Source organism: Myxine glutinosa, chromosome 3 (genome assembly GCF_964187855.1).
Source record: "Myxine glutinosa chromosome 3, kmMyxGlut1.1, whole genome shotgun sequence".
Classification (NCBI taxonomy): Eukaryota; Metazoa; Chordata; class Myxini; order Myxiniformes; family Myxinidae; genus Myxine; species Myxine glutinosa.
In genome coordinates, this window is record NC_136263.1 from 220,516,715 (window position 1) to 220,539,083 (window position 22,369).

Here is a 22,369-nt window from a genome sequence, read left to right on the forward strand (position 1 = left end):
CCCTCATAAACTCCTCCCTTGCCCCTCCCCTCCAAATCCCCCCCTTGCCCCTACACTCCTAAACTCCCCCCTTGCCCCTCCACTACTAGACTCCCCCCTTGCCCCTCCCCTCCTAAACTCCCGCCTCACTCCTCCCCTTCAAAACTCCCCCCCAACTCCTCCCTTTCAAATCTCTCCCCATACCATTCCTCTCAAATTCTCCCTCCTCCCCCCTCCTCAAAGTTGCCTCCTCCCCACCTCGTCTCCCTTCTATCTCATGCCTCCACCCCCCCCAACCTTCTACTGTCCCATGCCCCCCCTCAAACAACCCCTCACTCTGCCTCATCCCTTCACCACCAAACCTTTCATCCTCCTCATCCTTCCCTTTCTTGGAACACTTCTGTAATCTCTGACACACTATCAACTGCTCTCCCTACCTCCCCCTCTCATCCTTCATCTTACCCTACTCCTCCCCTCCCCTGTCCTGTACCCGATGCTCCCCCTCTCTCTTCTTTAACGGTATGGACCTCAAACATCCGGGGCCTTCGCTCAAACCTGACTGATCTCTCCATACAGGTTGCTTCTGACAATCCAGACTTGATCTGCTTAACAGAGACTTTCCTCCTTCAAGATGTCTCTGATTCCTCAATATCTCTTCCTGGTTACTCCCTCTTCCGGTATGATAGACCTGAGCCTCGTCCTGGTGGTGGGGTGGCTATCTTTATCAAAAACTCTCTTCCTCACTCTCCTTGCACTGCACTCTCTCCTCCTCACCCCCAGGAGTACCTCTGGCTACGGCTTCCTCTCCGCTCCCACCTTTTGTTCATATGTGTTCTGTACCGTCCCCCAAACAGTGATGACTCAATTTACATTTCACTCTCTGACAACATGGACCAACTTCTATCCACTCATCCCAACTCTTTCTTCCTCATATGTGGTGACTTCAACTGTCATCATGCCACCTGGTTGGGTGTGGGTTCCTCTCTCACCATTCATGGCACCTTAGCAAAGGACTTCTGTGACTCACTGGGATTGACACAATCTGTCAATTTCCCGACCCGGATCTCAGCCAATGGAGTTTCTTCTCTTCTAGACTTGGTTATGACAAACTTCCCTGCTAATGTCTGCTGCTCTTCTTCTGCTCCAATCGGTTCTTCTGATCATGTGCTTGTCAAAGTGGACATCTCTCTGGCCATTCTCAGAGAGCCTCCTCAGCGTCGAAGAGTCTGGCATTTCACTCAGGCCGACTGGGACGAGCTTCAAGCAGCCATCAATCGTCTGGATTGGTCTCCCATCTCCACTGCCTCTGACATCAATTCTTCCTGGGAATTCTTCCAAAGCAAACTGATCTCTCTCATGCACAGATTTATCCCATCTCGTCTTCAGTTGTCTTACCCTTCCTCCCGTCCATGGTACACCGAATCTTGTGGTGAGGCAGTTGCCCTGAAACAACTTGCCTTTGCCTCTTGGAAGGCTAATCCAACTGAACGCAATCTCAGTTCCTTCCACCAAGCTCGGAACAAGTGTGTGTCTACCCTCAGGAGTGCCAGGAAGCACTATCTCTCCTCACTCAAGAACGAACTCTCAAATCTGTCTCCTTCCTCCAAATCCTGGTGGCGTCTGGTCAAATCCGTTTCTGGTGTTTGTTCCCCCTCCATCCCCTCCCTTACCTCAAATGGCCACACAGTTGACATCGCACGTGACAAAGCCGAATGCCTCAACTCTGTGTTTGCCTCAAAATCTTTAGTCCCAAACCCATCTCTCTCTGTTCCCACCTTTCCCAGTCGAAACCAACTGCCCCTGGACTCTGTGTCCTTCTCTCCTGACAAGGTGGAGGAGTTTTTGTCTAACCTCGACTCTGATTCTGCAACTGGACCAGACGGCATCAGCCCACGGGTCCTAAAATCCTGCGCTGCCGCTCTATCTCACCCTCTCTCTGTTCTTTTCACCCTATCTTTTGCTCAAGGTCATCTGCCAGCATCCTGGAAATCAGCAAACATTACCGCTTTACACAAAAAGGTGCAAAAACAGATCATTTTAACTACAGACCAATCAGCCTGCTCCCAATTATCAGCAAAGTCATGGAATCCATCATTGCTTCGGATATGAAATCTTTCCTCTTCTCCAATGGCTTGATCTCTGATCATCAATTTGGATTCAGACCAGGTCACTCTACTCTGGACATGCTGCTTCTCCTGTCTCAACAATGGATGGAGGTCCTCAATGCCAAACAGGAAATCAGAGCTGTCTGCCTTGACATATCACGTGCCTTCGATACGGTCTGGCAACCAGCTCTGCTCACCAAACTCTACTCCTATGGTATCCATGGAAATCTCCATGCATGGCTTGCGGATTTCCTCTCTGGTCGTAGTCAACGTGTGGCCCTGAATGGATTTCTCTCATCTCCCCTTCCTGTTCAGGCTGGAGTTCCCCAAGGCAGTGTGCTGTGCCCTGTGCTTTTTCTGGTCTTTATCAATGATCTCTCCGACTCTCTGGAAAATCCTCTCTATCTCTTTGCTGATGACTCCACTCTCTGCCGCTCCATTCCTCTTCCCTCAGATCAGCAGTCTGCAGCCTCCTCACTCTCTGAAGACCTGGACAAAATCACAGACTGGTCAAAGAAGTGGAACATGTCTTTCAATCCTGACAAATCTCACACTCTTACTATGTCTCTCCGAAAAGATCGACTGGACAACCCTCCCATCTACTTTCTCAACAATCCTCTCCAAGAAGTTCTGTCACTCAAGCTTTTGGGTCTCACTATCTGCCATGATCTTTCTTGGGAAAACCACATTTCCAAGCTGGCCTGCAAAGCCAGTCGCCGACTGGGCATCCTCCGTCGTGCGAAGTCCTTCCTAGGCACACCTGAGCTCCTCACCACATACAAGGCTTTCATCCGCAGCTCAATGGAATACTGTTCTCCCCTATGGGCTGGTGCTCCTGCCTCACACCTAGCTCGGCTTCACGCTGTTGAAACCAAAGCTTTCAGAATCATTGGAATCTCCCGCGATGAAGCTATCTCTGAGGGCCTTTCACTCACTCATCGCAGGCAGGTAGGTGGTCTTTCTGTCTTCTACCGACTCCTCTCCGGCCTTGCTCCCCCAGCTCTCTCTGTGCTCTGTCCCCCAAATATTCCTACAGGTCGCACAAGATCTGCCAGCAAGCCTCTGATGGTTAAACTGCCGAAATCTCGGCTCTCTGCTCACCTTCACTCCTTCATTCCTCTTTTCTCCCGCCTCTGGAACAAACTCCCACACTCCCTTCAATCCCACTCCTCCCTCCAGGTCTTTAAAACAGCTGTTCGCCACCATCTCTTATCTTCCCCCATCTAAAACCTTGATCTTTTCTACCCCCACTAATCCACCCCAGATCCACCTTGTTTGTAATTCCAACTTCTTTCCTGGTAGTCCTGGCAGTGTCCATATGTTTTATGCCTCTCCCACCCCCTTTCCCATGCCTCCCCCCCAAAGCCCTCTCCCTCCCACAGATCTCTCGATGTCTCCATGTCTCTCGGTTCCTGCTCTCAAATGTTGTGTTTGTGTCCTTCCCCCTCTCTCCCCATCTTGTCTACCGCTCCCGATGTTATGTGTTTTATGTGTCGGTTTGTCGGTTATGTGTCGGTTTGTCGGTTTGTCTTTCTGTGTGATAAATGTTCGCTCTTGCCTCGATCTTGTATACAAAAATAAAAAAACAACAAAAAATAAAAAAACTTTCAGATGGCTAAGATTGAAAGAATTCTAACTATGTGCATAAATACGACACGCTCCTGAAATGCTTGTGGGATTATTGTACATTGTGTTGCTGTAATACGCCTAGGCAGCAGTGGGTTTAATGGAATACATTGTGATGAGTGCTTCATTAATTTCCTTTCAAGCACATCATGATGTAGCTTATGTACACGACAGGTCAAAAGTTTTAGAACACCTCAATTTTTCCAGTTTTTATTGAAATTTATGCAGTTTAATGTCTCGATGTACTCTTAAATTAAGCATAGAACAAATAAACAATTGGAGATAAATAAAAGAAATCATAGAATCATTTTGTTTAACAAAATTTAATTTGAATTTTTGACTCAGCAAAGTGGCCACCTTTTGCAGATATAACCGCCGAGCACACTCGTGGCATTCTTTCTACAATGGAAATCAAATATTGTTCGGGAAGTTCTTCCCAACACTGTTGCAGAAGTTCCCACAAATGTGTTGCACTTGTAGGTTGCTTTGCTTTCACCCTTCTGTCCAGTTCATCCCGAACCAGCTCGATGGGGTTTAAGTCTGGAGACTGTGCTGGCCAATCCATGATTTGAAGCCCCCCGTCTTGTTCTTTTCCTCGAAGGTAGTTTTGACATAGCCTGGAGGTGTGTTTAGGGTCATTATCTTGCTGCAGGATGAACCCCTGACCAACTAGGTGTATACCAGAGGGTATTGCATGGCGCTGCAAAATGCTGTGGTAGCCCTTTTGGTTCAGGGTGCCAGTCACGATGTGCAAGTCGCCGACTCTGGATCCAGCAAAAGAGCCCCAGACCATCACGCTTCCTCCTCCATGTTTGATAGTTGGTGTCACACACTGAGGAACCATCCTTTCGCCTACTCGACGGTGTACAAAAACCTTGCGTGATGAACCAAAGATTTCAAATTTTGATTCATCGGTCCATAAGACATTCTTTCAGTCTTCAGTAGTCCACTGGTGGTGCTTCATGGCCCAGGCAAGCCTCTTTTTCTTATTTTTCCATCTTAGCAATGGCTTTCTTACTGCCACTCGACCTGTCAAACCTGCAGCTTGAAGTCTTCTCTTCACAGTTGAAACTGAGACTTGCTTACTTCGACCAGTGTTACGCTGTGCTTGAAGCTGTTGTCCTGTGAGCCGCCTATCACGCAAGCTGTTGACTCTCAGAAACTTGTCTTCTGATTCTGTTGTGGCTTTGGGTCTGCCAGACGTCTTCCTGTCAGAGTTTCCTCCAGTTTCCAATATACTACTTCCTGCAGTGCAATATTGTCCAAATAATGCTCGAGAGGGTGTAATAGTCTGTTCCAATACTGCTTTTATACAGACAGGGGGTTTGTAATCAAGTAATCAGCAGAGGTTGGGACACCTGTAGGAATTGTTTGCATCAACTTTCAAGGCTTAATTTACTTACATTGCTGCAGAACAGCTGTAAGTTGTTAACCCATTACTTGTTCCCTGAAGAAGGCCTTTTATACAATACACCTGTGCAATTTACATTATTTTCCCGTTTTTGCTAAACGAAACTTTTTTTTTTAACCTCGAACAGTTTACTGCTTACCTTTGTGCCATTTCAGGTTATTCACTGGACTTGAATTGCTTAAATTTCAATAAAAACTGGAAAAATTGAGGTGTCCTAAAACTTTTGACCGGTAGTGTAGATTGGTTACTCTAGGTAGGTTAAGGTCAAAGAGCCTTTAGGTGACACAAAGATACATCAATAGAACAAAAACTTCTTGTCTATAAAGCACATAAAATTACTGATATGCTGTATATTCTATATAAATTACTATATAAATATAATATAATTATATAAATATATGCTATATGTAAATATATGCTATATATAAATAATTATAAATAATAATTATGAATTATATAATTATAAATTAATTATATAATATTAATTATATATTAATATTAATTATTAATTAATTATATATTAATTATATAATTATATAATTATAATAAGTTATATATTTATAAGGCATCAAGACCTTATTATATAGACCTTATTTATAAGTATTATATAATTATAAATTATATAATTATAATTATAAATAATAATTATATAAACATATGCTTTATATAAATAAATATAATTTATATATCCTATATAAATTACTGATATATATATACAGGGCGAGTCAAAAGTAGCGCCCGATTTCTGTATATATATAATATATATTTATATATATATATATATATATGTATATATATATATATATATATATATATATATATATATATATATATATATATTTCTGTCAGTTGATTGTTTGTTTGACATTTGTATTACAGTGTACAAGAAGGTATAAATAAATGAATGACATGTTTATCTAACCATTTAGACCTTACACTCCCCAGACGCTTACCTATAACGCTCCTTATAACGCTTAAGACTCCTTATAACGCTCCACAGACCTTACACCTCCAGATTTCTTGCTTTGGGGGCTCATGTAAGACCTTGTTTATCGTGAAAAGCCTCGTACCATTCAGGAATTGAAGGCTCAAATCACTGCAAAGTTTGAGGAAATTGATATCGAACTCTGCAAGCGTGTGTGCCACTCTGTGCCTGCTAGGCTGCAATTGTGCATCGATCACGAAGGAGGGCACTTTGAAAATTGCAAGTAAAACAGCTTGGTATACTTCCGCGATACTTTTCCCCCAAATAAATGGTTAGATAAACATGTCATTCATTTATTTATACCTTCTTGTGTACACTGTAATACAAATGTCAAACAAACAATCAACTGACAGAAATATATATATATATATATATATATATATATATATATATATATATATATATATATATATATATATATATATATATATATCTATCTATCTATCTATCTATCTATCTATCTATCTATGTATGTATGTATGTATGTATGTATGTATGTATGTATGTACGTACGTGTATATATATATATATAGATAGATAGAAGATAAGCTAAAATTGACTGTTTCTTCCTTTCATTAAAATAAAACTATTTTATTAAAGTTGAGAAAATAAAGACATCAGTCTTAAAACCTGTAACTTAAAGATAAATAATTTAAAATAATCATCAGGTTTTCAAATGCCCTCTTTAAAACCCCATTTTTCTTTGAAAATTGTTAAATTAATTATTACTCATCTATATACGTATGTATATAAGAAAGTTTTTGTTTGTTTGTTTGTCTGCGTAAGCTAATCTCCTGAACGGTGAAAGATAGGAGGAAACCTCTGAAACCAAAAATGTCGGGACGGGCCCCGGGAAGGTTTTAGGCTAGGGGGCGAGACCGGTTGAGGCCCACCCACCTCGGCCGGACCGGGGCCATTTCGCAATTAAAAGCCGAGCTGGATTATCGTAGCCAATCTTCTACGGCCACGAGTAAAAGCTGAATTATGGTAGTAAATTCATTCAAAAAGAACTAAAAATGTCGGGATGGGCCACAGGAAGGTTTTAGGCAAGGTGGCGAGGCCGGTCGAGGCCCACCTCGGCTGGGCTGGGCTCATTTCGCAATTAAAAGCTGAGCTGAATTATAGTAGTCAATCTTCTACGGCCATGAGTAAAAGCTGAATTATAGTAGTAAATTCATTCAAAAAGAACCAAAAATGTCGGGACGGGCCCCGGGAAGGTTATAGGCTAGGTGGCGAGGCCGGTCAAGGCCGCCTCGGCCGGGCTGGGCCCATTTTGCAATTAAAAGCTGAGCTGAATTATAGTAGTCAATCTTCTACGGCCACGAGTAAAAGCTGAATTATAGTAGTAAATTCATTCAAAAAGAACCCAGGCAACACCGGGTGCTTTCGGCTAGTCTACTATATAAGAGAGATGTTTGTCTGTGTGTCACCATTTTCCTCAGAGATGGCTGAAAGGATTTTCGTCAAACTTTCAGAGGTTCATCAGTGACTTCCTGGGAGTGATTTAGGCAAAAAAAAAATTATGAAAAAAAAAATCGTTTTTTTGGAGTTAAAAAAAATCGCTCGATAGTGCCTAAGCCTTTTTAAAGTAATGAGTTATATACAAGTACACATTCGCATAAATAAATACAAAGCAATCACCAGACATTTGAATACAAATAAATCAAACAATTCCAGAAGTGTACGGAGTTGGTAGTACGGCTTCTTCTTCTTCCTGATCGGCACCCCACTTAACTCAGAAACGTGATGAACGCCACATTCACCCCATTCACCCACCAGCATATATATGAACCCCCTTCCCCTCCTGCATCCTCCCCACCCCCCCCCCCCCATTCCTCCCTCTCCCCCCTCCCTCCCCCGGTCCTCCGTCTCCCCCCTCCCCCTCCCCTTCCCCCCCCCGCCCTCCTTCTTCCCTCCTCCCCCCTCTCCCCTCCCCTTCCCCTCCTCCCCAATCTCCCCACCAGGCCCCCCTCCTGTCCCCTTTCCCCCCCCGCTCCCCTTCCTCTCCTCCCCTCCTGCCTGGCAATGCCGGGTACCTCTGCTAGTTTTATATAAAAAACGGTATTCAAATTGTAACCTTGCACGAACACATCTTCAAAAAAGACATGTTTACATTTACCCAAACATACAGTTTTCATTCATGCTCTCGATTTTGTTGGCGCAATCGGGCTTATGTTGTGTCTCTCGACTCATTAGGCCATGAATTGGAGATGAGGCGCCGTACCAATTGGCAGAACGCATCAGCTGATAGAACGGTACCACCGGCACGGTATCGGAGTGGAAAGACCAGTAATCCGACCAGGGATGGCCGAACCAGCTGTTCGTTGGGGTAGCATTGAAGTGACTCGCCAGGATCGCACTTGGCAACTTGAACGACCCACATGGCTAAAACAATACATCGGTGCGTTTTGTAAACTCACTGCTTCATTATTTTGCTGGGCTTTGTCCTTGTGTCGCTGAAACTCCTGACCTTTCTCCTTTAGGGCCTCATCCACAAGAGTCACTTTGTGCTCCAACTTGGCCAGCACCTCCTGTTGCTGCTCAAGCTTTGCATGCTGCTTCGAGATCCTCTCAGTCCCAGCCTTGAGAGAACACGACACACATCCATATTTAGGATTGGAGCAGATTTTGTCAGAAAACTTCAATGTACTTGAGTCGATAACAGAACCAAGTATAAAATTAGCAACACCATTTTCCCTCAGCCCATTTCATCAATGGATTTCAGTTTGGGGTGAACTATCATGTTCCTAAAGATGCATCATTCATCCTATACTTTCAGGCGTAATAACACAACTGATTGCAGTAGTTTGAACAATGGGGGAGGAGGGGGGGATAAGGATGCTAGGCTTTTCCGAGCGAGAACATATCGTTTGAAACGTTTCATACCCGCAGTTTGAGCAATAGTTGTTCAGCCTCAGCTAATTTTGAATCATTCTCGAGATCATTCTTGTGATCCATTCTTTGACGAACAGCCTCAACTTTCTGCTTTAGCTGCTGCACCGTTACCATGGCAATTTCAAGAGTCCGTTTCCTTTGGGCATGCAATGCTGAAGCCTGCTGCACTTCCACTGCTGCGGATAATTTTAAAGGGCGGGGGAAGCATAAAGTAAGGAATTGGTGCAATCATCAAAATATTACACAACTCAATTTATAGCTTCAGCTTCAAATGGTGCAATTCACAGGAAATACCATAACCGGCATAACATTATTATAATATGAAAGTTTTAATTATTCATACACAGTTGGCGAAGATCATGGAAGAGCAATGGATCAACCGACAAAATGAGGCAAAGAGAAGACAGTGAGAGGACAACAAACAGATGCACCACGGCACAAGGGAAGGGATTATAATAAATTGCTAATTAAAAACTCCAAGTAATTTGTTAAAGCCATTATAAAATCTCCAACAATTGCAACGTGACGTCATAGTGCATGTACATCTATCTACCTGCTGTTTCACCTACTTTCGCTGTCAAAACATATTCCGTTTCAAAATATATTGTTACGTAACTTTTGTGTGACAAGAGGCAGTAGCTAGAAATTAAGGCCTTAGCATTGTTTGGGTTCGCGTACTTTAGAGGTGTTTCAAAGCAATTAAGGGCACGTGATTGGGTGAAGTTTATAGGACTTTTGAACCATGTATTAAGGACATGTGATTGGTCCAGTTGGGAGGATGGGTCTAGTCATTTTAGTGTAGCCAGGGTAGTATGGATGTCCTGGTCACATGTTCCCCATGTGTGGAACCGGCCAGGAACCGGGTTAGGGTTTGTGCAAAGCACACTGTCCGGCCTCAGTCGCTTAGAAAAGCATGAGTTCTGGCCGGCGACAAGGGAAGATGGCTCTGCCTCTATCGATCAGGGTGATGCCGATGCAGGCGCTGGTAATCATTGGCTGATGGCCCTCGCGAGATTGATGGAAATGCCCCGAGGGCATTAACTTGTGACGGCACGGAGGCATTTTGTAAAAGCCATCGGGCCACCGGACTCGGTCTCACTAGGACTTTGTGGCACGATCGAACGAACCCTCCTGAGGCGTCCTCGTGGGTGTTCCTGCTCACCTGATTCACACCTGCCCTCCTGGGGTTCTTGCCTGCATCCTGCGAGACTTGAAGCACATTATCTTTTGGCCCAGTTCCATGTGAATGTGCGACTTTCGCACCAATGGGTTTAGTTTGCTAATATATTAAGTTACCGTGCTTTGTGTCTGTCTTTTGTCCAGGATTTCATGCTGCTTGTCCTGTGCCAATATAATTAATTAATCATTCCTCAAAGGCTGCGCATGTGTTGAGTTCCTGTCATCTTTCCTGAGCTGACGATTCTCGTTCGTGGTTCGTAACCCTTGCAGGTATAAATTGGGGAATTTCTTAATTCTAACTGATGCTGTTCAAGACTACGTTCAGAGTCTGATGCGACGTAATCTGCTCGGCAATGCCTCATCCAGATTTAACCTTAAGCCGGCTATCTGAATATGAATGAATGATCGTTTTAAGGCCATTTTCCCCGCTAAAGCAGGGGTTAGCCTTGCGGGCCCCATGACAATCATGGTTCCCTGGTCGAGGCAATGTTTTTATGGCCGGATGCCCTTCCTGACGCCAACCCTTAGTCGCCTCTTATGCTGCGCAGGGATACGGTGTACCTATTCTAAACCGGGGTACACACCGGGATCATTCATCCCAGGCAAGCTGGTACTCAATTTGCCGACCTCGGAAGGATGACAGGCTGAGTCAACCCCCCTGGCGTTAATTTAATTCAGCGATCGACCAGGATTCGAACCCAGGATCCTAGGATCCCAAGCCGGCCCACCTAACCGCGAAGCCAACACCAGGCTAACACTATATATATATATATATATATATATATATATATATATATATATATATATATATATATATATATATATATATATAGATAGATAGATAGATAGATAGTTGCGGATATGGGATTTGCATCCATCCATATCCGCTTGTAAATATTCCCCTATTTCCTCAATTCTTCCCAACTCTCCCCAATCCCCCATTCCCTAGTCCCATTTGCTGTAAACAACACTCTGTAGACCCGACCTCCCCCTATTTCCCCCATTAAATGTCGTGCCCAGGTTCACCGCATCTCATGTAAGACAACTATAGGACATCTTGCTAGTTATTCTTAGTCTATGTCAGTTAAGGACTCGTTTCCATTAATTCTGACCCTTCGTTGCACCAGAATGTGATTGTATGGCACCGTTAGGAAGCTTAGGACCTCCCAATACCTCCCCGCAGCTCTTCCTCACAGTTCAACAACAACAACAACAACAACGAGCGCAGGGAGTGCGCGTCCTCACTCCGGCTTGGTTGGTAGGGGGTGTTGGGAGGGCACCAGGCCTTCCCAACGAGCCGCCATCGAACATGTGCTCGACGGGGTTACCAAACAGGGGCTCCCTGTCAGCTCCTCGTCAAGGGCGGAGCCCGGTAACCCCCGCACCCAATGGAAGCGGCGGACCGGCCCCAGTGGGGCGGAACCAACCAGCCGAGGGCGTGTCACTCCCCGCTGAGCATGCGCAGTGAGAGAGAGGTGACACCAGATGCGCGCTGAGCTTGGAGCAAGCAAGACGTCCCCTCCGAGCACTGTGACACCTCCCTGCATCTCTTGGACCGTGCTTGATCCTGTCCCCGAGCCAAGGTGCACCTTGTGCTATCAACCTACCTGTCCTTCCTGCCATCAATCCCTGTGTAAGTCTACCTTGTTCCGTTTGTCTGTGGTCTGTCTGGGATAAGATAAGACTGTAATTAAGTGCCCATCTCTTCTGTGTCTTTACCTCACTGCCTTGTAATCTACCCCCTTTTCTCCACCACTGTAATTATACCCTCCTCCGGAGGTCTTGAGAACTGTACCCCTTGCATCGTTTCATCTATCCCAGTCGTTGTGTCCTTTCCATCATTGATTTAGCATAGCGCGATTTGGCCAACGTTTGGGTGGAATCGGGTGAGTTGGGGAAGAATCGGGGGAACTGTTAGGTCGCGGCAATACCACCGCTCGGTAAATAACATCCTTAACCGCGTCCGTAACAACTGGTGTCAGGAGTGGGATACGGACCCGAAGCGCGCTTAACGCGCTCAAAATTACAAGTCACCGAAATTTGATTTTGTTTTACAAAAACCCGAATTTTGAAAGTCGCACTATGGGAGATCAAGACGGCTGGGTTCCGGTAGAGGAGAGTGAGGCATGGTCGATCCAGGACCAAATTGAGGGACATGAGGAGAGCGAAGCAGTGAGGGCAGCAGGTTCGCAAAATGGCGTCCTCGCCCACGAGGTTACGGGCGCGCAAAATGGCGCCTCGCACATGGCTACGGCGACCGCGCCCGCGACCGTAGCAGCGCCGCTGGTGGATTTGAACCTTTTTTTTATACAAATGAAGGCCCTTATGGACAAGAATGGAGAAGAATTGGAAAGCAGAATGATGGGGGTAATGAGGGACGGAGCGAGGGCTCAGAGTGAGCAATTGGGGGTAATGGGGAACCGGATGGATGCTCAGAGTGAGCAAATGAGGGCTGATAGTGAGCGATTGGGGGGAGAAATGGGGGGCAAAATGGGAGAAATGGGGGAACGGCTAGAAGCTAAATTTGAGGGGCTAGACAATAATTTTAAGGGATTAGACAAGAAATTTGAGGGGCTAGACAATAATTTTAAGGGATTAGACAAGAAATTTGAGGGGTTAGACAATGGGATAGAAGGGGTGAAACATGGGTTAACGGGGGTGGAAAATAGAATGGCCGCTCAAGAGAATCAAATGGAAGGGATGAAAAAGGGGTTAGAGGGGTTAGAAAACAGTATGGAAGGCAAATTGAGGGACATGAGGGACCAAGCGGAAAGGGAAGTTAAACAAATGGGGCAGCAGATAGAGGGGGTCAGAATGGGGGTAGAAACTAAATTGGATGCTCACAGGGAGGAAATGGAGCAGATGAGGGTGGCATCTGGGCAGGAGATGCAAGTGATGGGAGAGGAGATCAGAAGAGGTGTGAGTGAGGAGGTCGGAGGAGTGCGCGAGGAGGTGAGGCACTGTAAGGAGCGCATGGAGAAGGAGGTGAGAAAGGGGACTGTAAAATTGCAAGGTGGTATAGAGGAGTTGACGCTGGGAGTAGAACAGCTGACAGTGGGACAAAAGGAGTTGGGGGACAGGTAAAGAAGAACACAGCGGTAATAGAGGGTTTAAAATCAACACAGAAGGAGATGAAAAAGGACGTAGGGGTAATTAAAAAAGAGTGTCAGACGGTACATGAGGACCTGACGAGGAAAATGAACGAGGTGGTAGAGGTGATGGAGGTTAAAGAGTGGGAGGTGCGGGAGCACATAGAAAAAAATAAGGTGGAGTTAGAGGAAGAACTTAAGGGGGCGCACGAGGAGATGAAGGAGGTGAAGCAGAAATTAGAAGAAGTGGAAGAAGGGGTGAGCGAAATTAAGAAGCGATGGAGAGAGGATAAGAAAGAGATAAAAGAGTAAGTAAAAGAATTGGTCCAAAGTCTGTGTTCGGATCGTGATGATGTGCTCATTAACCGGATGAGGGATTCGCAGGTGATGGAGGAGAAGCGAAGAGAAAGAGGACCCGGTGTAAGTGGTGACCAATATGGTCGTGCGTATGATGCGCCAGGTGATTTAATAAGCTTGGGGGTCGAGATGGACCCGGGTGTTCGTGAGAGGCCGTTGGTGAAGTGTGCGACAGATCTGGTGTGCGAAAAAGGAGGTGTGCGAGAAAGTCCGACTCTGGGGTGCATGGGGAAAGAGTGCGCTGTCAAAAGTAAGGAAGAATGCACACCTGTGGTGAGTGTTACAGAGGGTGTAACAGGAGAGTGTGCGCGAGAAAGGTGTGTAATGGACAGGTGCATGAGGAAAGAGTGCGCTGTCGAGAGTAAGGGTGAGTGCGTTGTCAAGCGTGGTGGTGAAAGTAGTGAGTGACACGGAGCGTGAGTTGGTTGTGACAGGTGAGAGAGGATGTACACCTGGAATGGAAGGATGCACACCTGGAAGGGTAGAGCGTGTGTGGGAATGCACACTTGAGTTGGTAGTGAGGCACGTGGGTGGGTGTGCGAGTGAGAGCACACCTGTGATTGTCACAGAGGAGGTGACCGAGAAGGGGGCGCGAAGAGGTGTGTTGGTGAGGTGTGCGAGCGACGAATGTGTGCCAAAGTGTTCGGTGGTCAGGTGTGTGACCAAGTCTGTGAGTGGAATGAGTGTACCTGGGTGTGTAAGAGAAGGTGCAATAACCAAGAGCAGGGAGACGGCTGGATGTATGAGCAAGAAAGGGGTAGCGTATGCGTGTAAGCATGCAGGTGAGGCATCGACGGTAACCGGGTTAGCGGTTAGAACGACATTTAGCCGAATCGGGCCCTCGGTGCGCGTCGGGCAGCTTTGCGTGCCGCGAGGACCAGCGGGGATCCGAACCACGGCGGGTTCGAAAGGACCGCCATACGGGATCCACGCCGGGCCGCGCTTTGAACGGCCACGTCCGTGCTCCACTAAGCGGAGCGGGCAGCCCGATAGGAAGGGTCGTCATGGCGACCCCTTTTTGTTGACGCGTTCCAGCAGGTCGAGATCGGGCCATGGGATGGCTCCGTGCCAAGGTGGTGCGTAGGATCTCGGCCTGGGTAAGCGTCCTTCCCTGCACCGAGTGCCGGACGCATCCAGCCGCCGGCACCAAAGAACCCGCATTCATTGCTCGGCTGTACGAAGCCGAGCTTTGGAAGTAAATTGGCGCACCGAGAGGATCTAGTAAGTAGACGGGTGATGAGGTTAGTGTTTTGGACCCAAAATTAGAAAAAAAGCAAAATTTGATGATTGGCAAGGGATTGGCAGTAATGATTGGCAGATGATGGGTAGTGATTGGCAAATTTTTGATTTGTTGAAATTTGATGTGCAAAATTGGTAGGGGGAGATGCCCGATGTGGTGGGATGGCAACTCTGTCATCCCTCACAATCGGGGGCAAAGGAGCACTAGACTTATGGGGTTTATGGCAGTGAAAACTAGCCCGGGTGGGTTAGGATATTGTGTGTAGGGCCCTAGAAGATGACATTAGGTAACGTTAAGGTTAGTTAGTGACAAGGATACCTGTAGTGGGGACGCAGGTAGATTAGTGTGGATGATAATGACGTGGTATGTGCTTAGTTTAAAGGGAAGACGGGAAGCACTAAGTTAGCAGGGCAACAGGTAGTTTAGATGATGCCGTGTGAGTGTTGGAGGTGTATTCAGAGGAACGATTGTGAGTGTACAAGTGATGAATGAGAGAGCATTGCGGATGAGTGTCATGGTGAGTAGTGAGTGTTGTGGATCAGCGCGAATGCGCTTGGGGGAGAGAAGGGTGCAGGCGGCACCAAGTATGAGAGCGCAGGTGTGCAAGTACAGGTGTGTGGAATATATGGAGCAGAGAATGAGTGGTGTGGAGAGAGTTGGAGTAAGTGGTACGGAGTGGTGTGCATGGTGCGAAGGTGTGGATGGGGGAAGAGTGGACCCCTTTCACGAGTACCCGGGGAGGGTAGTTTAAAGAGTAGTTAGAAGGTATAGGTAAATTGTGGTTGGATATTGGCATCTGTGGTGCGGGTGAGAGAATGGTATTTGGATGGGTGCATTAGTGTTGTGGAAATGGCTGGGCGTGTAGCCTGTTAGTGTGTGTAGTTGGTTTGGGCACTCCACCACTGTGAGGATGTCGGCCAGGTGAGGCCACAGGTGGGCTCTGGGAGCCGGTAGTAGTTGTTGTGGATGGGGCCCGAGGATCCGGAGGACGGACCCGGGTAGCCCAGTGCCAGAGGGCACCGAGTGGGGTGACAGAGCCAGGAGGGGCCTTCCCCAGTTAGTTAGGTTAGGGTGAGGAGCTAGGTAAGCTCGGGTGGCAACTGCAGTGGTGGAGGTGTGCAGGTGGGTAGACCTGCTGGGAGAGCTACACGTCGCAGCCCAGAAATTGTGCAAGGGCACCGGGAGATGAATCGGGGGAGTGAGACCCCAAATTGAGAAGCACCACAGTTTGGACAATGGGAATTGGTTTTTAGAACCCATAGTGTAAGTTGGCCAATGGATTGGCAGGGAAAGACCCCGGGTAATGTAAAGTTGTTAAAGTCATTTAGGAAATAGTTAGGATTGATGAACCTGTCGCACCATACGCAGCCACTTACCTGAGGTGGTGATGATGACTCCACACCTGTGTTTTCTTTGTTTTGTGTTGCAGGAAAGGAGAATTGCTGTTTGGATTTGTGAGACGCATCACGGCGTGAATGAGACATTGGGGTGATTCCATATCTCCCTCCTAAGGAGGGACTGATGATGAATTGGTGATGGCAGATTTTGATGTTGAGTTGGAGATGGCAAATTTTGATGAGAGTTGGAAATGGCAAATTTGATTGGTTAGGAGGGAGAGAAGACGAATTTGGTTTATGGGAGGAACGGGGAAGACAGTAGGGACGTTTGTTGATGTGTAAAGTAGATGTTTATGGGTAGTGTTGTGTTTTGTGGATATAGTAAGGGGTAAGGGAGGGGCAACGTAGGTTACCTGGTGGGGGGGGGGGCGTACGGTAGGAACGTACCTGTCTCACCTGGTTCCCATGTGCCCCCAGTGTGCATTACCTTGTATTGCGTGCACTTTTGCGCCCTTACCACCTTACTCACTTGTCTTCTTTTGTCTCCCACCTCCGAGGATCTGGCTTTGGGGCAGAGAGAGAGGAGAGAGAGGTGCTGGCTACGCAGTTGTGGGCCTGTACTTCTGCTGCTTGCTGCCTGGATCGATACACCATATGGACCGCAATTTTTGTGGCTGCCCACAATGGACCGCAGTTCTGTTGCGGTCAAGCACCACCCGTGGATGGACCTCTGGGTCAACGTGGCACCTATGCCATACAGGTGAACCACTTTTAGTTGGCCCCCCTAACGGCCACAATTAAGAAATGGACGCGGTTGGCGCCTTTCTTTATTTCTAAAGAAGCCAGAAGGCCAAGTGCACTCCATGAAGGCAAGACCAGCGGCAGAACATCGGCCGGCTGCGACACCACCGGTGACCATGGACACTTAATTGTGCATTTTTATGAACACTTTATTGGTGCACCGGATGGTGCTGACTGTGCGTAATGGGGTGGTGCTTTTGGTGCTTGGACGGGGTGCTCTGCACATTATTAAAGGCCGTAGGGCCACAGGGCACTCGTGGGTTGGTGTATCGATGCTGGCATGCATGCTCTCCCTATGCATAACATCTGCATGTGTTCCTCAAAGAACAGGTCCTGGATCGTAGTGTAAATATCAGTCTTGTATAAATGATGCTCCCTACCGGCTGTATGTTTAGTTTGAGGATGCTTTCCGCGATTCGGTTATCCTGTGGGTGTGTTTCTGTTAGGAGAAGGGTGCAACGTCGCAGGGGGACATATTTACTCATTTGTGAACATCTGTAAAACTGTCGCACTCAGGGTTGAGTTAATAGTAGAGGGAACAACATCTGAGTGCCACACTAAAGTAGGTAAAAATTTATCGGGTCGGGACGCCCTGAGGTAGAGAAGGGTGCAATGTTGCGGATATGGGATTTGCATCCATCCATATCCGCTTGTAAATATTCCCCTATTTCCTCAATACTTCCTAACTCTCCCCAATCCCCCATTCCCTAGTCCCATTTGCTGTAAACAACACTCTGTAGACCCGACCTCCCCCTATTTCCCCCATTAAATGTCGTGCCCAGGTTCAGCGCATCTCATGTAAGACAACTATAGGACATCTTGCTAGTTATTCTTAGTCTATGTCAGTTAAGGACTCGTTTCCATTAATTCTGACCCTTCGTTGCACCAGAATGTGATTGTATGGCACCATTAGGAAGCTTAGGACCTCCCAATACCTCCCCGCAGCTCTTCCTCACAGTTCAACAACAACAACAACAACGAGCGCAGGGAGTGCGCGTCCTCACTCCGGCTTGGTTTGGTAGGGGGTGTTGGGAGGACACCAGGCCTTCCCAACGAGCCGCCATCGAACATGTGCTCGACGGGGTTACCAAACAGGGGCTCCCTGTCAGCTCCTCGTCAAGGGCGGAGCCCGGTAACCCCCGCACCCAATGGAAGCAGCGGCCCGGCCCCAGTGGGGCGGAACCAACCAGCCGAGGGCGTGTCACTCCCCGCTGAGCATGCGCAGTGAGAGAGAGGTGACACCAGATGCGCGCTGAGCTTGGAGCAAGCAAGACGTCCCCTCCGAGCGCTGTGACACCTCCCTGCATCTCTTGGACCGTGCTTGATCCTGTCCCCGAGCCAAGGTGCACCTTGTGCTATCAACCTACCTGTCCTTCCTGCCATCAATCCCTGTGTAAGTCTACCTTGTTCCGTTTGTCTGTGGTCTGTCTGGGCTAAGATAAGACTGTAATTAAGTGCCCATCTCTTCTGTGTCTTTACCTCACTGCCTTGTAATCAACCCCCTTTTCTCCACCACTGTAATTATACCCTCTTCCGGAGGTCTTGAGAACTGTACCCCTTGCGTCGTTTCATCTATCCCAGTCGTTGTGTCCTTTCCATCATTGATTTAGCATAGCGCGATTTGGCCAACGTTTGGGTGGAATCGGGTGAGTTGGGGAAGAATCGGGGGAACTGTTAGGTCGCGGCAATACCACCGCTCGGTAAATAACATCCGTAACAATATATATATATATATATATATATATATATATATATATATAATATTGTTACGGGTCGCGGACAAGATGTTACTTTGGGCCGAGCGGATGGTCCAACCGCGACCGTTACAGGATCCCCGATTAGCCCGACTCCCCCAACGTTGACCAAATCGCGCCACAGATATTCAATTTGGAAACCTCTAAAGCGACCGAAAGAGAAGGAAGAGAGAAGAAGACAGAGTACGGAGGAATAACAGGATTTATTATACACACAAGCAAAAAGAAGGAGCGAGCAAGTTATTTACAAGCAATGGATGGAAGGAGCAGTCACACAGTGAATCGTTAGCTTATCTATGCAGTTTACTTATAAACCCCAGGACAACATTCAAGACAGACGACGTTCACACTTACACGGGGAAAATTGCAGGCAGGTATGGCTTGAGGTTGGATGGCTATTGAGAGGCAAGGGAGGTTCAGCTTCCACGTGTATTGCTGCCTGGCGCGCCCTTTTCGTGGCCTGCGTCCTCTTAGCTGCAGCGCAGCTGGTCGCACGATGGCTCGCAGGCTCGGTCACACCTGCTCGTTCAGGCGTCTTCCTTCTCCCCAGCAACAACGAGTGGCAGCAAGCAAGAGGACGGGGTCAGAGCAAGAGGAGGAAGTGCGTCCCACGGCGGTTTATATTGGTTCCTCACCGAACCTTCGCGCACTTTCTCGGGGGTTCCCGCTCCGCCCTCTCTTAGCCAAACCCCTTGTTCTGGGTTGGATGAGTGGGGCCGACTTACTCCTCCCCCCTATGACGAGGGGGGCGACCCGTCTTCTCTAGCCACTCCCCTTGTTCGTAATGGCCGCAAATGTCGAAAACCGGTCAGCAGCTGCAGGTAATGCGCCGTCGCGTTGCACAGCAGTTCAGTCCTGCAATAAACGGTTGCTGTCAAAGCTCAAGTGGGGGAATCCCTGGCACTTGAGCTGCCATGGATCATCGGAGGGGCCTACACTTATTTCGTTTGATGCAATGCAGAGTCAATCTAGTGGGAAACACATATTTAGCCTACATAGAATAAGGAAATAAACTATTTAAAAAAGATATATCGTGGCCTGTCTGTAGGTTCATGGAATTAACTAGGGGGACGTCTTTCGATCTTATTTACTCTACGAGGGCCAGTTAAAACACAGCAAACCAGTTCTCACATTCTTTACACTTTCCAAATTCGTTACACTGCACCCTCCTTTCTTCAGGTCCGTTTCCCGGGCCTACAACTTTAATTTAGTGTGACATGTAGGTGTAGTTCCCTCTACTTTTAACCTGACCCTGAGTGTGATGATTTTAAAACACAAATAAGTATGTCCCCCTACTGCATTGCACCCTGTCTAACAGACTCAAGCCCACAGCTAACCGAATTACGGAATTGTTCTCAAACTATACATTTACGGTGGGGAGCATTATTTACAGTGACGTTATTTCTTATTTACAACGCAACCCAGGACCTGTGTTTTTCTTTTTCTTTTTAGGGAAACAAAGAGAATGAAATTCCTGTTGGGAGGGAGGAGACAGCACGCATTGCATCGATGCACCAGTACCAATACCACCAAAGCACCCAAAAGCACCAAAAGCACCACTCGGTGCAGAGTCACCACCGTTCATAATAAACACAACAAAACAACTGGTGGTGGTCTTCTCTTTTTCTGCTGGGCCGATGTTCTTCCCGACGTCTTCTGGCTTCATCCGGCCTACTTGGAAATAATTTTTAAAAGCACAACTTGTGTTCATTTTTATTTAGGGCCTCAGGGGCCAACTAAGGGTGGTCCCCCTGTTTGGCATAGGTGCCACCTTACCGAGGTCCACAAGCAAGATTCCCTGGCCAGTCTCCAACAGAGGTGCCCTGCCCCAGAACCTGGGGTCCATCAAGTGGTACTTGGCCGCAGAACAGCGGTCCATAAAGTGGTACATCAACGCAATGCATGCTGGTTCTGAGAATCTCGTGCACACAATGGCCACCTCACACATGCTCCCCTCGGCGCCCAATGGCGCACAGGTCCTCAAGTGGGAGACAAAAGGGGGGAAGACAAATGAGCGAGGGGTAAGGTCACAAGGGTACACATCAACAAGGCAATGCAAGGCGAATTGCGTACGGAGAGCGAAATGAGAAAGCTCGTCCCTACCGTACGTCACCCCCCTGTCACCTACTCTACCCTTGCCCTTACCCCATATGTACAAAAATCTACACATTTACAAATCCGTCGCTATCGTCACGTCTTCCCATATTTCCCATACCAAATTCGTCTTCACTCCCTCTATCCAAAATTTGCCATCACCAATTCATCATCAATCCTCATAAGGAGGGAGAGATGGAACACAAAGCACAATGTCACACCCACGTCATGATGCGTCTCACAATCCAAAACATTTGCATCAAAAATAATAAAAACATGGCATGGCGTGGAGGTACGTCATCTCAGGTGAGTGGATGCAGATGGTGCGAGGAGACTCCAATCCTAACTATCCTCTAAATGACTTTACCACACGTTACACTACCCGGGGTCTTTCCCTGCCAATCCATTGGCCAACTTACACTATGGGTTCTAAAAACCAATTCCCATTGACCAAACTGCGGTGCTTCTCAATTTGGGGTCTCACTCCCCCGATTCAACTCCCGGTGCCCTTGCACAATTTCTGGGCTGTGACGTGTAGCTCCCCCAGCAGGTCTACCCACCTGCACACCTCCACCACTGTAGTTGCCACCCGAGCTTACCTGCTCCTTAACCTAACCTATCTACTGGGGAAGGCCCCTCCTGGCTCTGTCACCCCTTGGTGCCCTCTGGCACTGGGCTACCCGGGTCCGTCCTCCGGATCCTCGGGCCCCATCCACAACTACCGGCTCCCAGAGCCCACCTGCAGCCTCACCTGGCCGACATCCTCACAGTGGTGGAGTGCCCAAACCAACTACACACACTAACAGGCTACATGCCCAGCCATTTCCACAACACTAATGCACCCATCCAAATACCATTCTGTCACCCACACCACAGATGCCAATATCCAACCACAATTTACCTATACCCTCTACCTAACATTTACACTACCCGCCCCGGGTATTCGTGATGGGGGTCCACTCTTCCCCCATTCACACCTTCGCACCATCCACTCCACTCCATTGTTTCCACCATGCTCACTCCACGACCATCCATTCCAATACTCCATTTATTCCACACTCCATGTATTCCACACAACCATTTATTCCATTCACCTGTTGGTGCACACCTGTGCACTCACACCTGGTGCCACCTGCACCCTCCTTCCTTCCTGGACCATTTGGTCATCACAACACCCATCACCTTCACTCACTCATACACTGCTCCACACACCTGTCCAATCCTCACCCACACGGCATCATCTCAGCTAACTACTCCCCTCTGAAACTTGTGCTTCCCAGTCGTCCCTTTAAACTATTGCGCTCCCTCGTCATTATCATCCACTCTAATCTACCTGCGTCCCCACTACAGGTATCAGTCACTAACTAAACTTAACGTTACCTAATGTCATCTTCTAGGGCCCTACACACAATATCCTAACCCACCCGGGCTAGTTTTCACTGCCATACACCCCATAATACTAGTGCTCCTTTGCCCCCCGATCTGTGAGGGATGACAGAGTTGCCACCCCCTCACGT